The 24,524-nt window shown below is 38.2% G+C and overlaps 2 protein-coding genes across 4 annotated transcripts in view; one reads left to right on the top strand and one right to left on the bottom strand.

Moving 5' to 3' along the window:
- Positions 1-24,524, bottom strand: part of CMSS1 (cms1 ribosomal small subunit homolog (yeast)) — a 372,024-nt gene that overhangs the window by 60,181 nt on the left and 287,319 nt on the right. The window contains exon 1 of one of the 3 annotated variants that reach the window (XM_011962504.1): positions 3,376-3,444. The exons of the other annotated variants lie outside the window; for them this stretch is intronic. The gene's annotated coding sequence lies outside the window, so the exon portion shown is untranslated. Of the gene's footprint in view, positions 1-3,375; positions 3,445-24,524 lie in introns of those variants that run through there. 3 annotated transcript variants of the gene reach the window in all.
- Positions 3,865-24,524, top strand: part of FILIP1L (filamin A interacting protein 1-like) — a 293,127-nt gene continuing 272,467 nt past the window's right edge. Inside the window, exon 1 of the mRNA XM_011962505.1 lies at positions 3,865-4,318. The gene's annotated coding sequence lies outside the window, so the exon portion shown is untranslated. The remainder of the gene's footprint in view (positions 4,319-24,524) is intronic.

Here is a 24,524-nt window from a genome sequence, read left to right as displayed (position 1 = left end):
CAGCCTCCCGAGTAGCTGGGACTACAGGTGCCTGCCACCTCGCCCGGCTAGTTTTTTGTATTTTTTTTTAGTAGAGACGGGGTTTCACCGTGTTCGCCAGGATGGTCTCGATCTCCTGACCTCGTGATCCGCCCGTCTCGGCCTCCCAAAGTGCTGGGATTACAGGCTTGAGCCACCGTGCCCGGCCCATATTACCATTTTAACCCTTTTCATGTGTGCAATTCAGTGAAATAAAGTACAACTACACTGGTATGCAACCATCACTACTATCTATTTCCAGAACTTTCCCATCATCCCCAAATGAAATTCTATACCCATTAAACTATTCTCCCCATCATTCCTTCCCACCAGCTGTTGACAACCCTATTCTACTTTCTACTTCTATGAATTCGACAATTCTGGGTACTTTATATAAGTGGAATCATAACAGTATCTGTCCTTTTGTGCCTAATTTATTTCACTTAACATGTCTTCATGGTTCATCCCGATTGTAGGATGTATCAGAATTTCAATCTTCTTTAAGCCTAATACTCCATTGTGTGTGTGTGTATATATATATATATATATACTGCAGTTTATCTATCCATTGATGGACATTTGGGTTGTTTCCACCTTTTGGCTATTGTGAAGGTTAAAAAAAAAAAATAGTGTATCTGTTTTACCCAATATATCCAAAGTGTTATCATTTCAACCTGTAATCAATATACAAATTATTACTGAGATATTTTACATTAGTTGTTTTCTAATGTCTTTGAGATCTGCTGTGTATTTCATGATTACAGCATATATCCATTTGAATTAGCCACACTTTAGGCTCTTAATAACCATATGTGTTTAGTAGTTAATGTACTGGATAGCACAGTTCTATAGGAGAGTTTGCATTCAAGATTTCATAAATCATGATTCCTTCTGGATGCCACCATGATGAATAATTCCACCTTATTTTTTTCTCACATAGCCCTAGTGTTTAGAGTTGGGCCTTGGAAGTCAGACTAAACTGAATGCAGATCCTAGTCTCTTACTAATTAGCTCAGTGATGTGGGAAGGATTACTTAATCTTTCAAAACCTCAGTTCTGTTTTTTGTAAAGTTGGAAAAAAAGACTATTTCTCCCATAGGGTTTCTGTCTGAATTCAAATCAAATAACATAAATAAAGTGCTTAATGTACTTCATGTAGTGTTGCCAAAGTGTGACATAATAAATAGCAACTATAATAAAAATAGTCCACTAGATTATAGGTTCACATGGGCAAGGGCTATGTCTATCTTTCAGTGTGCCTGACACATGGCAATTATTTATTTATGTGAATAAATAATTGAACTCGTCCCTCAGTCTTTATAAACTTTTGTTTCCATGACACCTTTACACCTTCACAGAGATTGCATGATGATTTCTAATACCTACCTTGCCATGAAGACACAGATACTTTATGGTATAGAAAGAACATGAAACTCTTACTCTCATCATTTCCTTTTCTTTTTTATTTAAAAAATTTTGACTACTTCCTTTCCTTTTCCTTGAAAAATCAGGGATGATGGGGCCAAAAAGACTAAGGGCCAAAGGGGCCCTTACCCACAGGGGCAATGAGCAAATATATAAGTAGTCTGAGGATAACAGATAACAGAAACCACCTTATTCTCACTGTCGGGGAAGGGAGTTACAAGTATGGAAAGGGTTAAAAGCTAGATTGCCTCTATGGTGTTAGATTGGAAATAGAGCTATCAGTGTGATCTCATAGTCTTTAATATAAATAGAGCAATAGATATAGGCATGTGTGTGTGTGTCTGTGTTTCCTAGCCTATTACCTGAAAGGGCCTGGAAGCAATGAGCTCACACAATCCCCAGATCTTGGTTTCTAAATACCATTTTTCATAATGGATGGAGGTCTTCTTGAAGATATGGCTAATTCCAGAGTTGGGCAGAGAAAGTACAACATGCTTATGGAACATTTTATTACCAGAAGGTAAGAAAGTACTCAGAAAAACACGAGGGCCACATCTGAGATCATTTGAGCATTAAAATAAATAATGATATTAGTGAGTTATAACTCATTCAATAAAACAGCAATTTATGAGCTCATGTTGATAGAAACAAAAAAATTAGCAGGGAGAAGAGAATGTTCTTCTTCACACTAAGAAAGTTTATTTAAGAGCAATATGTTTACCTAGTCTCCAAGTATCTCCCCACAAAATATTTCTTAACTGCAAAAGGAAAAACTATAATTTTACAGTGACTAAATCTAATAGATATCACCTTAAGCAAGTGGGTTTGATTACAAGACTAACTCTATTTATGTGACTCCTGATATGATTAAGAAGAATACAGCATTGTTTCTGTAGTATTCCTGCCACAAAAATACACAATGTCAATCTTACAATGAGGAAATATCACACAAATCTAAACTGAGGAACATTCTACAAAATGTACTCTTCAAAAATGTGAAGGTCACACACAAAAAAGGAGAACTACAGAACTGTTCAAGATTGAAGGAAAGTAGAGACAAGACAACTAAATGCAACACATAATCGTGGGCCAAAAGAAAAAAACATTTTTTTTTTCTATAAAGGATATTATTGAGACATTTGGTGAAAAGCTGAATGGGATCTATGGATTAGAAAGCAAAGTTGATTTACTGAATGTAATTGTTATACTGTGGTTATGTAGAAGACTATACTTTTATTTTTAAGATAATCACAGTAAAGTATATAAATTAATTCAGAAAAATATATGCACACACCAAAATAAACTCACAGGGGTAGAAAGGAGGATGAGAGAGAGAGGGAGAGAGAGAAATAGAGAGAGAGAGAGAGAAAGACACAGAGAGAGAATACAACCAGTGGTAAAATGATTAACAATGGAGAACCTGAGTGAAGAGCATATAGAAATTCTTTGTTATTCTTGTATCTTTTCTATAAGTCTGAAATTATTTTGATGTTAAAAATTAAAAATAAAGAGCATGGGCTCTGGAGTAACCCAGATTCAATTTTGAATCCTCAGTCTTCTATCTATCATCTGTGAGACCCCAGGAAGTTACGAAATTATTCTGATCTTTGGTTTTCTCATTTGGTCACCAGGAGCAGGACTAATTTAAAGGGATGCTGTGAGGATGAAATTAGATAATGCATGACTTGAGCACTGGGCAGGTGGTAGGCATGTCTGGTAGATAATCTGATACATAATGGATGCCAAAATAGACATTTGTTGAATAAATGAACAAACTCCTCCCTTCTCTCCAACCCCTCAATCTGAACAAGTGATGCTACTTAAAGAGAATTAGATGCTTCAAATTTTAGCAATCCAAAGCATGAAGTTTTTCTTAACACTTGAATAATATAAAACAAAATGTCAAATAATAATAATAAATGATAAACATACCACCATGCCTTCTGATGTTGCTCTAGAGTTTCCTCAGCACTTTGCCCTCATGTCTCCTGTGACACTCAATGGAACAGGCAGGCATTCCAGTTTGAGTCCAACACAGTGTTAATAATAGCGAATGTTTACAGTGCCTTGAGTTACGGGTGTCAAAGAAGGGGTCATGCCCTTGTTACTTAAATCTCAAACAAGGCTTCCATCAGTTCGTGGCTGCAGGGTACAAAATGAGGTGCAATTTAATGTTCATCTGGGCATCTGTTCCTCAGGTGCTAGCACTGCTGTCTGTGGTTCACAGTATATCTGGGGTAGCAACACAGCAAAGAAAGGGACCCAGGTTGTGCCTGGGAAGTTTCTCCTCTCAGCCAAGATGTGCACATGAATTTAAAATTACCCAAGAGGGTGTTTCAGAGTTGCTGGCCAAAGACTGGTGTCTTCTAATCTGGAGAGCAGCTGCTGGGCACAGACATGCAAACACACACACAGACACAGACACACGCACACACACAGACGTGCTCACGGAGCCTGTGCGTGTCTCTACTTGTGTGCTCTGGGCAGATGGTTCCTGGCTTTTGGGTCACCTCATCCTGCAGCCCAGTCCAGTTAGACCCTTTCTTCCACAGAGACTGGCAAGCTGTGGGGTAAGGGTTTTGGTAAGGCTGCCTGTCTTCAGAGCATGAAGGACACTGCCCGGAGAGGAAAGAGGGCAATATTTAGTGTTTGGGCCCACTTGTTGTTGGGCTCTCCACTGCCTTTCCTTTGCAGAGCTATCACTGGCCCCCAGGTGCAAACTCTCGGTGGCTTTCAAGCCTACAAAACAAAAACTGAGAGGGTGTCCAAAAAGAGAAGAAGAAAACGCTGTTGTTGGTCCTGGGTTCCACTGTTGGATTTTGGCGGGGATGAGAAGAAGGAACTACCAGGCGTGATCAACAAAGGTACCTGCACGGTAAGCTAAGTGTCCTCATCCTTGCTGAGAAGATGGGATGTTTCTGTGTTATTCAACAGCTAGGAGTGGCCAACACCACTCTCCAGAAGTAGGATCTTGTGAATATTATGCAAGGGAATGTAGTATGATTAAGAGCTCATGACAGATGATGACTTTTAGGCTAAAATGACTAAGAGTTGCTTGCAAAATAGAGGAACTATCCTGACAGTAGGTAAGTTTTACTAAAGTGATGCACATGAAAGAAAGCCAAAATGAAACTTTAAATTGTTATTCTGTTAAGAGTAAGATGAATAGTCAAAGATTAAAGAAAAAGTATGTTTGGATAAATGCTTTCCTTCTTAGTAGCTTGATTTTGTAAGCTGACGTGAATGATCAATATGCCATGTCAAAATCATCACAATGTGTTGAAAATGGAGAAGTACACTGAATAGGTTAAATTGCAGAGGAAGAATTCTCTTTTCATGGAAAGATGAGTGGAAGAAACTAACATCTTCAAATGGCAACTAGATTGTATGTTTTTTCTTTTGTTTGTTTACCTTCTGTTGATGTTCAGATTTAATGAATGAGAGTCAGAGAACAGAAGCAGGTTTCTGAGGTAAGGTTTTTGAGAGGTCTTGGGAGATACCTATCAAGAGCTTGTTCTGTAACACCCCACAGAAGATGACTGGATATCCATGGGCACATCACATCTGGATACAAATGGGAAATGATGCTAGGCTGCTGCCAAATGATATCACAGAAAATTCTGCTCACTGTACTCCTCAATGGGAGGATTATTCAATGTTTAGGGTGGCTGCACAGTTGTGTACATAGGAGCTCCATTGAAGAGGGATATGTGTTCAGTTAAAATAGTTGTGACATATTCAGTTATTCTTTTTTCTTTCCATACCAATTAATGATTACATCTCTTTCTTTATTCATTATCTGTTCACATCTCAGGAAGGAATAGAAGAGGTGCAACACATACACTGTTTACACTACCATATTCCACATGTGTATTAGATTTGTATAAAGGAGAACATGGTGTAGTTAATACTAGAGAATGCATTGAAATTACGGCAATGTTCCTTTAGCTACAGTTAAACATGTTTTTCCTGTGATGACATTTTCTGATTTATCAATCTGCTATCTCCCAAAGCCAAATATTCCAAGTAAATATTTCTCTATGTTTATCAGTTGACACTATTATGAAACTCTCATTATGTTTAATTAAAAATTAGCATAAATACTGTAAGAGCTGTTTGTTAATAAAAATTTCTAAAGTCAGCAATAATATTCATGGGCTCTTTCCACCTGGGTAATTAAGGTCTACTCTAATGAGAATTTTCTAAGTAATTTCCCAAAGCAATGTGGGGTTTGGGTTCTTATACTAACCAATATAAAGATACTCTAAAAGTTCTGCAGCAAACAAAAGCATGCATTATTTAAAAAGTGAGTGACAATTTATTTTTAGAGTTTACCTTCTATTAAAGTTCATGTGTAATTGTCTTTTTTGCTTAAACTTTATTTAAGCAATAAATTAGCAATAAATTTAAGTAATAAATTTAGTCAAGACTTGGTCTTAGGTAGTGGCGCTGGCAGTGGAGATGAAGATATTTTATTGTGCCATCAAAATGATGGTGCCTTTAATAGAGCATTATTGTAGGAGACTGCCATTGCAACTTGCCAAGAGTTAGGCAGGTCCAAGGATGCAACAAACCTAAAAGTAAGGGGCTTTATCTTCTTTTCTTCTGATTACAGACCATATTATTCTATGTCCTAACCTAAAGCAAAATTTTCATTACCAATGTAATAATACCCGCTTCACCTTTCTAATATGTTACTTTGAAAAACATTTAAAGAAAAAGTGCTAGTAGCTTTTATTTTCCTTAGGGTAGAACTAGTGCCTACCAGCAACACACAATAAGTTTGTTTAGTTATATTAGGGGAACACTTTTATAGTAATAGCTTAGTTTGTTTGCTCATTTGTTCATTCATTCATCAACTATTTAGAATGCCTACTCTATTCTGATTACTGGGACTATAACAGTGAATGAGGCAAACATGGTCTCCAGATGCCCTGAGTGTAGGAATCTGCACAGAGAGTCTGATTACTAGTGATCTGAATCTGTATATTGTGCATGTTGTTCAACATAGATATGGAGACAATTTTAGATACCATCTCAGCATCAAATAATTGAACTGGAAAACACATTTGAGTGTAAATACTTGAGACTTCTTTGAGGGATGTTGACATTTCAGTGCGAGCTATAGATGTTAGACAAAAAACTCACATACTAATACCGTCTGCTTCTTCAGAATTGGGTCAGACAGGAATTCTAAAGAAGACAGAAGAAAATTTGTATTATAGCCTCTTAGAAGTCTAGGGTTCAAATTTGACAGTAGTGCAAGATTTTCTGTTTAATCTGATGGTCAATCACTGGGGCCCACAGTGAAAAAGCAGGCCTATTGTGCTTCTCATCTTGGTCGATGAGACTTTTATTACAACATCATTTTATACCTACAAGGTGTTTTATACTGTGTATGAAACTCGCATTATCAATTACTCACTTGACCCTATGTTGTAGGAAAGGCAGGTATTACCGTTCCCTGTTCAGCAGATGGATAAACTAAGTTTTAGATATTTAAGGGACTAGCCCAGCTAATGTTTTCTCTAATGCACAGCCTCATGGGGTAATCTCTTAAATAAAGAACTAGAAAAATTCTGTGTTTTCAACATGAGTACTCATAGCCCTGACCTATTGTTTGAAATACCTTGGGTGATGGTATTAGCAAACAGGAAACCATGCAGATAGAGGAACGTTTCATGCCTCCCCCCACTACCCTCTTCCTGCCTCCATTGCCCTTCTAGGTCCTTACCCTAGAGTTTTTCCTTCTGGCCCTTCAAAAATCAGTTTAGTTGCTTAAAGAGATATAAGCTGCTACCTTTTTCTTCTTCTTTTTGGGTGGAATGATGAAGAAGAATATGGCAAACTGGGCTGTAAAGCTCTGAACTGACCCCTAATATTATTGTAATGAAATAAAAAATTATTCTGAGTGATAAGATTTTAAAAAGTTTGTGACTCTTTAGGACAGGAGCAGTATAGTATATTAGTATATCCACCTACATGCAAAATGCAAATGGAATTTTACACTGCTGGTTAGTGCCACCAGCCTAGCAACATAAAACACTGTCACATCACATCAGACCATTGTCCACCCAGTCCAGATCCTGCTTCTGGTGCAAGCATAAGTAGGCTGTTGTGAAGAAGCAGTTTATCATGGGTAAGAGGAGAAACTCACAAGAAAAAATACTCTACATGGAAAAATGGTAAGCACAGGTAACGGAGAATTATACAGAGCTGAGCAGAGCAGTGAACAGAGAAGGTTTTTCTGATGGATTTTGAGAGTTAAGCCAAATGGCGAGTATTGTCTATTATTAGCTATGACCAAGCAAATACACGACTTTCTTTCTTTTTTTTTACATTCTTCCTGGAACTTCCTGTACATGTATTTAAAGTTTGTTGTAATTCATTGGAGGCTTTTAGCTACTTTTTTCTCTATCTGTGGCTTGAAATGGATGACATGTATCTTCATGATGGATCTAGGGACAATCACTTGACTAGGAAACTGGAATTCAGAGGAGGATAGCAAACTAGATAAAGCTGCTTCTGTGCTTCTCCTTAGAGTTGCTGTTCCTGGCCCTGAAACAAAAAAATACAGAGGCAGCTGCTTCTGAGCCATGATATTAAACTGACAGGCTGTGACTAGGGACACCAACTCCTTGTTTCAGCTGCTACTACATCTCTAAACAAAGCTATTTTAAGAACCTTTGCATTTGATCAGGGAGCATGTGGGGTTAAGCCTTAGGTTTTCCACTTCAGTTTTAGATTCTAAGCAGGTGCAGTTAGTAGTTCAAATTTTAAAACTTACTACTGCATTTCCTTCCAATCGATGTAAAAATATTACATTCCCAAAGCCACCAGGGGTGTATTAGTGACTTGATTTATCTTGGGGCTGGTTCTATCTCAGATGATATCTCCTAATCTTTCTTCTTCAAACAAGAACAAAAATGGTTGCCAATAGTTTGAAGCGTGGGTATGGGTAGAGAAGTTACTAAGGATTCTTTGATTCGGGGGGCTCTGGGGAGGGGTCATAAAAGAAACATTTGCAGATGCAGATTGCAGTGCCTATCTCTTCCCTCAGTGATTCCTGAGTTTGATGCTTTTTAATCTACTTTAGCAGCTAACTTGTATATCATTAACCTTAGAATGTTAGGTAACAATATTTACAGTGGCTTCATTCATAATTGCCAAAACCTGGAAACAACTCCAGTGCCGTTCAGTTGGTGAATGAATAATCAAACTATAGTATATCAACACCATGAATTACTCAGCAATACCAATGAAACACACAACAATATGGATGAAATCAATTGCATTATGCTAACTGAAAGAACCCAGACTCAAAAAGCTACATCCTGAATGAGTTCATTTATACAACATTGTCGGAAAAAACCCCAAAAACTATAGGGACAGAAAACACATCAGTGGTTGCCAACAGCTGATACTGAGGGAAGGAACCGACTACAAAAGGGTGAGCAGGAACATCTTGGGTGATGGAACTGCTTTATGTCTTGACTATAATGGTGGTTACGTGATTGTATGAGCTTGTCAAAATCTGCAGAATTGTACATTATATAAGAGGTAATTTTACGATATGTAAAGCATACCTTATTGTGTGGCTCTATATATTGAGAGAATCCCACTTCAAACTTCAACCAGCGTATTCTGCTTTGGTGTTGGATGGAATTCTTGCAGATTTTCATTGAAAAAAAATTTTTAGGATATTGAAACATGCAAAAGAAAAAGAACCCTTAAAAAATGACTAATAGAGTCCAATCATCTTGATTTACAGATGAAGAATTGAGGCCTGAGAAAGTTAGTGGCAGAGAAATAGGTGTTTTTGTTTTTGTTTTTGTTTTCTTTAAGAGACAGTTAAAAATGATCATCCTGTAGAACCCAGAAAACTCAACTCTGTTCTTGTATAATACTGACTGTCAAACTGCATTGAAAAAGCCATGGGACCAAAAACTACGCAATAAACTCCAAGTACCTGCCTTCCAAATGTCATGTTGCGAAACTGGTCAGAAGCTGCTGGCTTCTGACAGATATACAGTTACAAGGGAATATGATCTGATTTTAGTATTCGGATAGACATTATAGCAAGCATACTATTTGTCAAAAACAACAGCCACCACAACCACACACTGTGCTGAGCATGAGGTGTATCACAAAAGAAGACCCAAGCCATGTTTGGAAGAGGCATACATTTGTTCATTTGCTTACTTAGTTATGTAACAAACAAACGAGTGCGAGATGCTGTCGTGGGTCCTGTAATCCAATGCTGATCTCGGAATTGTAACGCAGTAGCATCTAGATACAGAGCAATGCCCAACCACTAGAATACAGTGAGGACTGTTTGAATTGAATACGTGAATATCAAACAAAATCAGAGTCAAAACCAGAATGTACCACAATGCACTTAATGCCTAAGGGCATAGATTTTTCCAGATGGCAGAACTGGCTTCTAATTCCATTTCTGTGTGTTCCTCAACAAGTTACCCGCTAAAGCCTCATGTTTCCTCAGCCATAAAATGCAGATAAGAATTGTACCTGCCTTGATAAGTAATAAGCACAGTTAGTGGCACATTGGTGGTCAATAATGAGAGGCTGTTATTATCATTATCATTAATATAGAAAACTCCCACCATGGTGCTATATACTGGGTCTATAAAAAAAAAAAAATCAGTCTTGACAATGTGGTCAGTTCCTTCTGAAAGGCTGATAAATGCTGTAAGACCTCCTTAGATTGCACACAAACACAAAACTTTAGATTCCCTGGACCAAATTAAGAAGCCATGGACTAGAAACGTCATCTAGAAATAAAAGGAACTGGCATTTGAATCATGTATTTTCTTTGGGCCCCTAAGTTAAGAACCAATGCTCTAGACTACACATCCATGGACAGGTATGAATTTAAAATGCCTCATTTCATGATTTTGGAATTAAGAAAAATCCCAGAAAATTTATTATTAATGTAAAACAGAAATTTTCTTGACCGATGTTAAAAAGGTAGAAACGTCCTTTTCCCTTCCCTGAGGTTCTCTAGCCTTAAGCAAGTAATTTTTTTTTTTTAAATTCTCTTGCTATCTTCTACCATAACATTTAAATCATGTAATGAAGGTTCCATAATCAAAAAAGTGTTAATTTCTGGCCGCACAGTCCAGAGGATTCTGAGGAGACAATGAAATTCCTAAACGTGCAAATTATTCCAGAATGGGAAATGACTCTTCCTGTCTCGCAGTAGTTATTTATGTAATAGTACCTTGGGAGAATGTTAACAGTAGAGCATTAAATTACTCCTTTTAAAACAAGGAATTTCCAACGGGGTTTTATTTGTTCTTTCCTAATTTAAAAAGACAGCATTTATACTCACAAGACTGCAAGTTTTACTAGCCTATCGTTAAGTGGTTAGGTCAGTTTCAGAAAGACTGTACTAATGCATTAAATACCTGCCAAATGTTCGGAAGGAAAGCTCCAATCCAAATCATGACACACCCGTGGATTCACCACTCTCAAAGTAAACAAAGTGTTCAGAAATTCTGCCAACAAAGTGTCAAAAGAGGCTATAATGCTCACTGAAGGGAGAAAAACTTTAGTTTACTTAAAACCCACATGCACTTCGTCATTTTCCCAGATGGCATCATAAAACTGCAATCATGACCTAAATAACCTAGTTTCTTCAGCACAGAATTCTATTATATTCCCATCTACGTCTGGATAGTTCCTCTCTAAAAGGCAATTTCAGTTGTAAAGAAACTCAAAAGGTCCAGCTAGGTCTAGTGGAATTAATCTGTATATAAAACAAGGATTTTTTTTTTCAACTGTATGGAAGAATATAAAGATTTTCACCTGTACCTGCAGCACTAAGCATTTTGAACTGGTAGCTCCAAATTTATATTTCTTGGCTGTGTAACAAAATCCACAAGTATTTATTCTTTGAGACTTAGATCAAATACACACTGGTGGCAAAATGCCAGTCACCACTGTAGTGGGGCTCCCTTCATCTACTGACCAGAAAACATTTTTCTCAGAGTTTCCCTTAGCATACTTGTTATCTCATTAACTTTCTGCGTATTTTTAAAAAGCAGCAATATAACCTCTGGCATCTTAAATTTTCCAGATGTATGAAAACATACTACAGGGATCAGAGCATTAGGTTAGGAGTAGTACAACTACCAGTCAGACACCATTTGAGTGAATCAGATGGGGTATAACTCATCTAAAGCATTCAAAAGGAAGCTTACATTTACAGCAAGAAGGTGAGCAACATGCTTTAGGCCAGGTAAGCATGCACATGCTTCTGGATCCTACAGCCCTTACCAGGGACACACAGTTAGAGAAAATGATGCCCATACGTGAAGGCAGACCTTTTTCAACTAAGAAATCATTCTCCAGCTCTCAGTCTTTCTTTGGGTAAAGAGTCAAAGTGGGGTTTCTTGGTGCAGGTTCCAGATGGGTGGCTCCAGATCATCTGCCACCATTACCCCCATTTCTTCTGGAGTCCTTCTTGCCCCTGAGGCCAAAATATATCTTGCATAATCCTGAGATTAATAAATCTGGCTAGATGGGGGGAGGGGGGACCTTGGAACAGATCCAGATTAGGTTACATGTAGAATCAGTCATGCCTAGGCTGGCCCGGAAGAGGACCGAGCTTTCAGTCTGACATTGTCATCTGCAAGCGTAAATCCCTGGAGAGTATTCCACAGCTGGAAGCTTGCACCTCTGCTTATAATGGTATCCTGACTGTACTAACTTGTTGCTGTGTCCATTTGATAAGTCAACCTCTTCTGATTTACTATGTGGTATCTGTATCTGATTGTTCCATCAATCCTAGTCTACTATTGACAGTAATTTCATATTTTCTCCATATGCTATACACAGCACATATGGATATTTTATCTAATTGAAACCCCTAGGAGGTATAATCTGACTGCCCTGACTTCTAGACTCCCAGGCACAACTTTCTGTCCACACTGTCTGATGGTGAGAAGCTACGTGATTTGAATGACTTCCAAGATGATGTTTCTAAGTTTGAAGTGAGAAAAGAAAGCTCGTTGATTAAAAAAAAAATTTTGTTTGATAAAAGGAGAACTTATAAGCTCCTTTCAAAAAACTACTTGCATCCCAGGAGGTTAACAGCCTGAGTATGAAGCATGCCATGTGGAGAAGGAGAGTGACAACAGTAATAAGCATGGGCTTCTGAAAATGTCTCCAGGGATTGCATCAGCTTGACCTACCAGTTGTTTTTCATTTCTACTTTCCAGACTACCTTTGTGTAAGAATTAATGACCTTCCCTCAGCCTATTAACTCAGACTGTCATTAATCTCTAGGAAATACTTTGTCAATTCTGCTTAAAGGGTACATGAGAAGTGCTATGTTTTCAGTTAATCTTATAGCCCTTTAACCAACCTGTTCAATGATTACTGAACCTTCCTGGAAGTCCCTTTTGCCCCAGAATTAGTTAACATTTTAATAATAGTCTTACTTGTAAGCTATGAAATTGTTAGATATGAACTGCCTTCCAGGGAGCTAAAGAAAAGAAATGCCTTCCAGGGAGCTAAACTGAGTTGTGAGAAACATGTGTCTAAAAAGATATTACTAGTCTAAATTCCTATTTCTGTCTTTCCTGAGTACTTATGAACCAAATGTTGCCACTCCCAAATCAGTATTATAGGTTATTTCAACTTTAAGCTCTGGTAGGAGAATACATTATCTACTAAATCAGCCTTGTCAACAGGCCAGAAAAATCTATATAGGCATAAATGTTTGTATGCTGTTAGAGGAAAGTGTATGAGACTTAAACAATGCTTACTTGTGAACACCCTTTCCAAGACTAGGCCAAGAGAACAATAGCTACACCTAAGTATAGTAAAAGAAACAATCTGTAAATGAAGACTCTTATATACATAAATCATGCCATGAGCAGAAAGTTAAATAAAGGCAGATACTTTTACAGAAAGATTAGAGTTAAAGCATAGGTGAGGTTTTGGCTGTTATAGGGAGAATAAACTATAGTGGTAAAAAAACATGGAAGTGAAGAAACAAGGATGGCAATAGCTAGATATTGAGCTAGCTAAGCTATAAATGGTGATTCTCAGCCAGTTTTGGGGGTAAGGGAAAATAACAGGGGTGACTGTTTTCATCCCTGCTTTTTCTGAGTTTCTCTTGATGAAAGTTTTTCTTGATGAAAGCTAACAAGCTGAGAACATCAGTGCAAATCACCAAAGCAATGGGGTCAAATTCACTGCTTCTCCTGCAAAACAGGAAAAGGCTCTTGAGCTTAACTTTTAGATTCCTGGGCATGCAAAGCAGGCCTTGGTCAGCCGGATCTGTACTGGGTTCTTCTCTGCCTTGGTCACTGTCCTCTGGGTCTGGGGAACACAGGCCTATGTTCCAAGCCATTGTTCTTTAAACAAAGTTGTGAACTGCTAACAGTTTTATTTAAAAGTTTATAAAACGGTAACCACATTGCTACATCTTTCTGGAGTATCTCAAACAAAGTGTGGTTCACATTTCTTGTTAAAAAATAAGTGTAGCTCAGAGTTATTGAATAAACAAAGACAATTGATGTAGTTAACAAGCTTTGTGTGACCACAGCTATGTCATCTTGGTCTTGATTCCAGCTTCAGGCAGAGGTCAGGGTGAGCCATCCAGCAAAGGGGACTCCTACCAGTCAGTCCATCCAGATGCTTTGCCTGAGCAAGCTCCTTTGCAGCCCCTACCCTGTAACTTGGCATGACTGGTAATGGAGGTGGGGGTGAGAGAGGGCCACTCTCATTGTACAGTATTGGAGATGCAAATGTGTTGGCGAGGGCACTTATCTGTGCTCTCCAACCCAAACACATACAGACAGTGCTCTCCAACCCAAACACATACAGACAGCGATTGTCTTCATTTCAGAGAAATGAAAGCCCTCTCTCCTCAGTGGATGGCTAGAGGCCCCAATTTGGTGACATGGCCCCTGGGCCTTTAAGCAAATAAGGCATGTAAGAGGATGCTTCTAATAACTGAAAACCTCTGAGTTAATGCAGCTGATTAAGCAAGCTGTCAGGAACCTTGGCAGACCCGTGTTCATGATTCTTATTAATAAGGCTGATATTTACATAAATATCAGCTGTTCATTGATAATCCTGCCAACACACAGGGCATAGACTCTTTTCTTTAGGACAACACAGACAGATCTATCTTAATGCAACAATTTGTTATTTGAACAAACATGTTTATTGCAAGGCCAGTGAAGTGAAACCCAAAGGTTTTCTTGTTTGAATTTCCTAGGGGCAGTTTGTGATAGCTGCTGGAAAGGCTTCTAATACAGCACAGTGCTGGCAACCAATATTCTCTACTCCATCTCAGCTTTGGCCCTTAACTGCCCACACCTCCTTTTTGCTCAACATGAAGAACGGTTGTTGTTACCTGCCCAATCTGTGCTTCCAACTTGCCTAGAAAAAACCTGATTCAAGTTTTGAGGAACAAACTCCTAAAGACTCTAGATCTTCAGTCACATAAAGGAGCTCACACCTAGAGTAGATTTTGCAAATATTAAAACAGCTATCCCATCACTGGTTTGCTTTCATGCCAATACTTGTGTGGCAGCCCCCAGTGGGGCCATAATAACTTTCAGAATGGAGCAGCTTTGCTCAACTTCCTGCTGTGCTCAAGACTTCGGGTTCTGCACGTGTGCTTCTGGCTGACTCTTGCTGTCCCATAGCTCTTGCTGCCATTGTGAGCTGCTTCCTTCTCCATGGTCTGAGTAGGCTACTTTCAAAAAGCTGCTTGGTCTGCTTATGTGGGGAGACTTCAAATCACCAGTTTCTTATTAAACTCTTGGCCTACAATCAAACAGTGCACAGAAATATACAAAAGGCAGGGAAGGTCTTTCACAAAGACTAGATCTCTGCCCCCACAGTCGGTCTGCTTCATTTTTACAGCACTCAGCCTTCCAAGCCTCAACCTCACACTTTTTTCCTCCACTGGCACCTGTAATGCCATGAGCAGAGGGCATTACATTTCTTTTTCCTTTGAACTGTTCTTGCCAATCTGCTCCGCCCTGGCAGAACTTGGTGGTAGATGGAAAGGCTATTTTTGATGCGAGGGCTTAGCAACATTCCCTAAACAGAAAATCTCTCTCCTATATACTTATAGCACGGCAAAATACTTTTAATATAATTTAGTCACTGACCTCAGAAAAGGAGAAAGTTGGCTTTGAAAATTATTGTCTTTCATAGCCAAGTAAATGAACAAACCCAGAGGAAGCACAGTGTCCCTGGGGTCATGAATTTAGTCAAACACGGAGTAGCTGCTGAATGCAAAGCATGGCGGAGGACACAGAATGCAGCCTGGCATCATCCTTGCCTTCAAAGAATTATCAGTTTAGTAATGGAAGTAGGAAGAACACAAAAAATATAAAACAATATGGAATATGAAAAGTGTCACAACAGAGGTACAGATAAGGTACTGGAGTGATTTGAAGAAAAGAGAGATTTCACACCTGTGGAGAAGCAGAAATCACACTGATGAGGATTCAATTTCTTCTGTGAACATCTTAGGCTACTTTCACTTCTCTTTCCTTATTATCCCTTTTCCAAGGATATTTAGCTATCCTCTTAACACCCCAACCCTCCTGTGTTGGACTGGATCAGACAGTGCATGTGTTACTTTGAAGGGTGTATTTATTTCGACCACAATCAAGAATCCCAGTGGAAGTACTTCACTGAAAGCCAGGCTGTGGGAGTCTCTTCGGTTGCCTTTGCTGCTTCTAACCCGATCTACTTTACCTGAGGTCACTGTTACCTGCCTGCAGAGCTGGACTGCTCCTCCCACCAAATATCGAAGCTTCTTCCCACAAAAGTCTCTGGTCCTGGTCTGTGTCCTCGGTCAATGAAGTCACTTATGCACTCCTCCTCATAGGCAGTGGGGAGCTGTCGTTTTAGCTGTAGTATTAACTGTCCCTCAGTAAAGGAAAGTAGGACATTACCTGTGCCTGGGATTCTTTCTCAGCCTTCGTATAATGCTGTCTCAGAAAGTAACTGGTTACCACCACTCAGGAGAGGCTAATACATGTGTTTATTTTTCACCATAGTCTAATGACAATTCCAGTATGTAACACACAGCTCCAGAGGCCCCCAAGTACAAAAGTGGTCAAGGTATTCAAAATCTGTTGGCTGCTATCCTACATGCATGCAAGTGAGATGCCAGTGTCATCACACACTTTCTTCTCTGTTCTCTATATACCTGGGCTAAAAAACTGACCCATAACACACAAGGAAGCTAAATCTTGGTCAACCACTCCACCAGGAATGGAAAAGCTGATCTTCCTCATGAACTGGCTGAAAGAATTCTCTTCAAAAGACACCAGGACACCTCCTCCACAGCACTTCACCTGAATATACAGCAAGGCAATACTAACCTTGCGTGGTCTCACACTCCACTAGATATCTCAGTGATGCTATTTCTCATCATCTTGCTATTCTCAGCTACCAGCAAAAATGTAAGTCTCAAGGGTCAATAGTCCTCTCACTTACTGTATTTTCACTCCTGTATAATTTTGCATTCTTCCCTCTGATTCTTCCCTTCCTCTCTGACTTGCCTCCAGATCCTTCCCATGGTGTGCTCTGAATCTCTCTGAAGACATGCGGAACCATGCAAAAGCACAGCTTTGCAGCCAGGCAGAACTGGATTTAATGATTCAAATGTGGACTTGCTGTGTACCTTAAATGCATATGGCCTCACTGTGCCTTATGACCTAATCTGTAAAATCCAGATGATAGTAATTACTTTGCAGGGTCTGGTAATATTATAATGCATAAGACAGTCAAGTATAGTACATGGTACATTATACGTGTTCAACAAATGACAAATATTGCTATTTTGGGACTCTTACATTTACCCTTTTCACAGACTGCTCATTCTAAGTCCTGTTCTATTTCTTGTCCAACCCTTTCCCCAGGATGTACAACCCTTGAGCATCTCAAGAGAAGGCTACTTGTGCCCCAAGAGCCCACACACCAAAATCTGAGTGGCAGCACTGTCCTAGCCCACCATGCGGCTTCCAGGCAATTCCTTTCCATTCTCTTGTTATCAAAATACCTCTCCTCTCACGGCTCACGCCACACTTGCCCACTCCTCAGTTCTGCCACCTACTGGCCTCTCCTCATCATTGCACTTTCTTTAATAAGGACTTCCACAACTGGGTCAAACTTTTTTCCCTCCTAATTCCCTCCCAGTTGTGGTTTGTCTCAGCTTGAACATGGATGATCTTTACAACATTGTGGCTTCAGAATTCAACTCCAAAACCCTCTGCCCACTCTCAGCAACTCAGTTCCATAACCACACCTGGAATGTTCTACCTCTGCATACTTATGATACTTTACCATACTTAAGTGGTTCAAATGTCTGGCTCTCCGTGGTGGCCTGTTAGGTTCCCACTGCTACAGAACATATCTTGTGAGAGGTTTTAACCTTATCCCTAGGACAGTTATGGTACACAGTGGGTATTTAATAAATATTTATGGAATGAATAACATGGTACATTTATATAGTTTTCTAGAGATAATCTTATTTGCTCATCACCTTAGGAAGACAGAAACATTATTATAATTCCCCTGTGTAAATAGGGAAATGAGGCTCAGAAAAGTTAAATGACTTAGTTAAGGATACATAATTAGACCTCAATAAATACTTACATTTTATATCACCTAGAGGCTGGCAGGAGCTTTTCCTACCATCCTAACTACAAGACCAGCTCTCTTCTTCCTCTACCTTCCTTACCCTTGTATACTTGTTTCTTACAAAATCTTATCAAAAAATTTGGAAAGATGATAGCTTACCCTTTTAATGCACATATGAATAATTCTGATAGGATTATGCATCTCTGTGCTTTAAAGGGTATACCGATATGAGACTCTTGGTATCTTTTCAAAGGAACTATGTAATGTTATATTTGATTGCTCCTAGTGTGTGTACTAAGATGATAAATGTTCAGTCTTTTACCCACATTAAGTCAATTTCAAAACTAAAAAATGCAGAAATCCAATATTGTATTCTCTGATTAATTCAATCCTGCATGTAAGCTTCCTGAAAAAGCCTGCAGAATGACAGTTCAAAATTCCTCTGGGTTACAAATGAAAAATGATCATTGGCAAAAATTTGAAAACTCCCTTTTAATATATAAAGAAGGGTTCTGCAATTGGGAAAGCAAAAACCTGCTTCCTGAACCACTCTACTCCACATCCCATGCATGGCTGAATCCAACACCATCTTAACTGGAATTATTTATAATCCCAAATTGAGAAGTATCGAGTTCCAGGCAATGAATGAAAAGTCTTTCTTATCAGTTGGAATCTTTAAAAATGTTTTCCTAGTTTAAGGAAGCCATTTGAGATCCCTAAAATATTTTTCTAGTTTATTTTTAAAAACAGATTCTTGCTAATGGTTTGTTTTCATGGTGAGTTCCCACCTCTGTATATGGCAATGACATTCAACATTCTTTGGAAGGCATGGATATGCTACACACTGAGGCATGTAAAGTTTTCAGGGTTGTAGGTAATTATACTCCAGTAGGGAAGAAATAGATGCACAAAAATAACTTCATTGCCTGTACTGGTATTGATTAGCCACAAGAGCCAAAGGAGGTCAATTATGAATAATACAAATAAAGCTTATAGAGTCAGTCAACTATAGCTAACAATTCTTGAGTGCTTGCTATCTGCCTGGTACCATGCTGAATACTTTAATACACTAACTTATTTAATTCCAAGAATCCTGTGAGGTAGGCATTCTAGTTGTCATGTTACAGATGAGAAAGTTTGTCTGAAAGAAGTTCAGTAACTGGCCTAAGGTCAAAGAGCTGGTTAAATGGTGGAAATGGCATTCAAATACAGGTTTTTTCACTCTAAAACACAGTGCTTGTTCCTTTACATCTCGTTGCCTCCTTCTACTGAAGCTTATCATCACCAACACAGGTACCGTGCAGTTTGTTTTTTTATCTGTCATAAAATGTGAATCTGCTAACTGGTGAGGGAATCACAGGATCACAGGGACGCTTTCAGCCGGCTGTGTCGCAAGCAGTACAGACTCCAGTGGGTTGGCAATAACAAATTACAGCACAGCCAAGAGTCAAAGTAGTCCCTGACCTATGGTCTTGTTGCTATTCTTGTTTTACTAGATTTTTCAAATAGCAATGTGGCACGTACCATTACTATGCCTAGCTAAACATTAAAAATCACTGTTACCTTGCCAGATATGCCACTGTTGATAAAATTTTAAAAAACCAACAAAATAAATGATAAGAGTTTCTGCTGAATAAAAATATTACACAAAGCTATTCAGAAAGAGTGCAACAAAGGCATTGCAACTTAGAAGGTAGCAAGTATCCTAGCTGAATATTTTGTTGAAATGGAGGCCTAATCCTGGGCTAGGAAAAATTTAATAACCAAGTAGTCTTTGTGATGTTTGCTGAATAATGAAGAATATTCAAATCCAGAACTAATTATTAGAGTCTATTAATGGTGCTGAAAGTAACCTAATAGTTTAGAAAATATTCATGATGTACATGCTCATAAATAAGTAGCTTTAAAAACAGAGTGCAATCTCACTTTTAGACATAAATCCAACAAAACGTGTATATATATAGACTTGTATACTGAAAACTACAAAATGCTCAGGAAAGACATCAAATATCTAAAAATAGAGACACTGTGTTCATGGATTGGAATACTGGGTTGTCCCTCCATATCCACAGAAGACTGGTCCAAGGACTCCCTTTCAGATACCAAAATCTGAGGAAGTTCAAGTCAGTGATATAAAATAGTACAATATCTGCATATAATCCATGCAGATCTTCCTACATCCTTTAAAAAATGTCTAGATTACTTACAGTATCTAATACAACAGCGGTTCCCAACCTTTTAGGCACCAGGGACTGGTTTTGTGGAAGACAATTTTTCCACGGATGGGGTGGTTGGTGGTTTGGGGATGAAACGGTTCATCGCAGGGCATCTGGAATTAGAGTCTTTCTCATAAGGAGCATGTAACCTAGTTCCCTCGCATGTCCAGTTCTGCAGTTCACAATAGGTTTCGTGCTCTTATGATAATCTAATGCGGCTGATCTGACGGGAAGCGGAGTAATGACAGTAATGCTGGCTTGCCTGCTGCTCACCTCCTGCTTTGTGGCCCAGTTCCTAACAGGCCACAGACTGGTATGATCTGTGGCCCAGGGGTTGGGAGCCCCTGTGATGCAATATAAATGCTATGTAAATAGTTGTTATACTGTATTGGCTTTCATTAAAATTTTTTTTATTTTTACTTTCTGTGGGTACATAGTAGGTGTATATATTTATGGGGTATATGAGATATTTGGATACAGGAAAGCAATGTATAATAATCACATCATGGGAAATAAGGTATCCATTCCCTCAAGAATTTATCCTTTGTGTTATAAACAATCCAATTATGCTCTTTTAGTTATTTAGAAATGTACAATTAAATTATTTTGACTATAGTCACTCTGTTGTGCTATCAAATACTAGGTGTTATTCATTCTTCCAATTTTTTTTTTATTCCTTAACCACCCCCATCTCCTCCCCACCCCCTACTACTCTTCCCAGACTCTAGTAACCATCCTTCGACCCTCCATCAACATGTGTTCAATTATTTTGATTTCTACATCCTACAAATAAGTAAGAACATGTGATGTTTGTCTTTTTGTGCCTGGCTTATTTCACTTAACATAATGACCCCTAGTTCCATCCATGTTGTTGTAAATGATAGGATCTCATTATTTTTTATGGCTGAATAGTATCCATTGTGTGTAAGTGCCACATTTTCTTTATCTATTCATCTGTTGATGGACCTTAGGTTGCTTCCAAATCCTGGCTATTGTGAACAGTGCTGCAATGAACATGGGAGTGTAGATCTTTCTTTGCTATACTGATTTCATTTCTTTTGGGTATGTACCTAGTAGTGGGATTGCTGGATGGTGGTCCTAGTTTTAGTTGTCTGAGGAACCTCCAAACTGTTGTCCACAGTGGCTGTACCAATTTTCATTCCCACCTGCAGTGTGTGAGAGTTCCCTTTTCTCCACATCCTTTCCAGCCTGTCTTTTGGATAAGTCATTTTAACTGGGGTAAGATGATATCGCACTACAGTTTTGATGTGCAGTTTTCTGATGATCAATGATTTTGAGTACCTTTTAATATGCCTGTTTGTCATCTGTATGTCTTCTTTTGAGAAATGTCTATTCAAATCTTATGCCTATTTTTAAAATTGGATTATTCAACTTTTTCTTATGTAGTTGTTTGAGCTCCTTATATACTGTGGTTATTAATCCATTGTCAGATGGGTAGTTTGCAAATATTTTCTCCCATTCTGTGGGTTTATCTTCACTTTGTTGATTGTTTCCTTTGCTGTGCAGAAGCTTTTCAAGTTGATGTGATCCCATTTGTCCATTTTTGCTTTGGTTACCTATGCTGGTGGGGTATTGCTCAATAAGTTTTTACCCAGACCAATGTCATGAAAAGTTTCTTCAACATTTTCCTGTTTCAGTTTCATAGTCTGAAGTCTTATATTTAAGTCTTTAATCCATTTTGGTTTAATTTTTGTATTAGGTAAGAGATAGTGATCAAGTTTCATTCTTCTGCATATAAATGTCCAGTTTTCCTAGCACCATTTATTGGAGAGACTGTCCTTTTTTCAATGCATGTTCTTGGTATGTTTGTCAAAAATGAGTTCACTGTAGTATATTGGTTTTAAATATGTATTATTTTTAATTTTTTAAAATAGTCTTTTAAAAAATATTCTTGATATGTAGTTGGTTGAATTCACAGATACAGAACCCAAGGGTATGAAGGGCCAACTATGCTTAACATAGCAAATACATCGATTTATCCCTAATTGATATATAGTGTTAATGGAATTCCAACTAAAACCTCTGCAAGATTTTTGTAGATATAGGCAAGATGATCCTAAAATGTATATGGAAAGGGAAAGGTAAATAGAATAACTAAAACAGTGTTGAAAAAGAAGAGAAAGTGGGAGGAATCAGTGTACCTATTTCAAGACTAACTATAGTAATCGAGACTGTATGTACTAGTAAAGGGATAGTCACATAGATCAATGAAAAAGAACAGAGAATCTATGAACAGACCATGCAAATATGCCTGCCTGGTTTTTGACAACAGTGCAAAAGCAACTCAACCAACAAAAGATAGCTTTTGGCCAGGTGTGGTGGCTCACGCCTGTAATTCCAGCACTTTGGGAGGCTGAGGTGGATGGATCACGAGGTCAGGAGATCAAGACGATCCTGGATAATACGATAAAACCTCGTCTCTACTAAAAAACACACACACACACACATACAAAATTGCCGGGTGTGGTGGTGGGTGCATGTAGTCCCAGCTACTCAGGAGGCTGAGGCAGGAGAATGGTGTGAACCTGGGAGGCAGAGCTTGCAGTGAACCGAGATTGTGCCACTGCACTCCAGCTTGGGTGACAGATAGAGACTCTGTCTCAAAATAAAAAAAAAAAAAAAAAGACAGCTTTTTCAACAAATGGTGCTGGAGAAATTGGACATCCTTAGGAAAAAAATGAATCCGAACTCAAGTCTATCACCTTAAACAAAAATGAATTTAAAATGGATCATGAAGCTAAATGTAAAATGTAAAATTAAAACTCTTAGAAAATAAGAGAAAATCTTTGGGATCTTGGCCTGGACACAGAGGTTTTTATACTTAATACCAAAAGTATAATCCATAAAAAAAATTGGTGAGTTAGACTGTATCAAAACAAAAGACTTTTGCCCCATGAAAGACCCTGTTAAAGGAATGAAAATAATATCTTGATACTGGGAGAAAATATACCAAACTACATATGTGAGAAAGGACAACCATTTAAAAAATATAAAGAACTCTTAAAACTTAACAATAAAGAACAATCCAATCAATTCAATTAGAAAATGGGCAAAAGACATGAGCCAGCATTTCACCCAAGTGGATATACAGATGACAAGTGATGAAAAGATGTCCCACATCATTAACTGCTAGGGAAATGCAAATGAAAATCAAAATGAAATATCACTACACATCTATCAGAATTGCTAAAATAAAAAAAATAGCGATGACACCAGATGTTGGCAAGGATGCAGGGAAATTAGATCACCCATCCATTGCTGGTAGGAGTGTAGGTTGGTACAGTCACTCTATAAAACTACCGTATGAACCCAGCAACTGCACTCCTGGGCATTCATCCTAGGGAAATGAAAACTTATGTTCACACAACAACCTGTACACAAATCTTTATGGTGGTTTTATTTGTAATAGCCAAAAACTAGAAAAAACTCAGATGTCCCAGATAAATCTTCAGAAAATTGTGCTAAGTGTTAAGTGAAAAACAGTCAATCCTAAAAGGTTACATGTTGTATGATTCTATTTATATACTGTTTTCGAAGTGACAAAATTATATAAACGGAGAACAGAGTAGTGATTGCCAGGGTTTCAGGAGAGAGTAGGGGGTGGGAGGAAAATGGTTGTAGCTATAAAAGGTGAACATGAGGGATCCTTGGGGTGACAGAAAAGTTTTCTAAGCTGTATCAATGTCAATATCCTGGTTGTGACATTCCACTATAGTCCTGTAAGATGTTACCACTGGAGGAAACTGGTTGAAGAGTATGTGGAATCACTCTGCATTATTCCTTACAAATGCATGTGAATCACAATTATCTCAAAGTAAAAAGTTTACTTAAAAAATTAAAAGCATATATTTTTTGTTTATGAAAAATAACGAGAAGATATGTATCAAAATCTTTATCCCTAGGTGGTAGTAAATCAGTGATTTTCATTTTCTCCTTCGGGATTATCTGACTTTTTCTAAAATGAACATACATTGTTTTGGTAACTAAAAAGTTACAGAAGACATCAGCTATAAAAACACAGAACTAATATCTAATGACATAAGCTGCTCAACTCAGCATATCTGGTTATATGTTAGGCCAGGGGTCCCTGTTTTGATTTTGAGATTTCTAAGTGTCTGATGACCAGTGCATAGAGTATGTTTAAAATGAGCTACCCTTTTCTTTCAAAATTTTACCCTTCAATTTTTTCCATTCTGT

This window comes from Colobus angolensis, unplaced genomic scaffold (genome assembly GCF_000951035.1).
Source record: "Colobus angolensis palliatus isolate OR3802 unplaced genomic scaffold, Cang.pa_1.0 Scaffold592, whole genome shotgun sequence".
Lineage (NCBI taxonomy): Eukaryota > Metazoa > Chordata > Mammalia > Primates > Cercopithecidae > Colobus > Colobus angolensis.
This window is presented reverse-complemented; position numbering and strand designations above follow the sequence as displayed.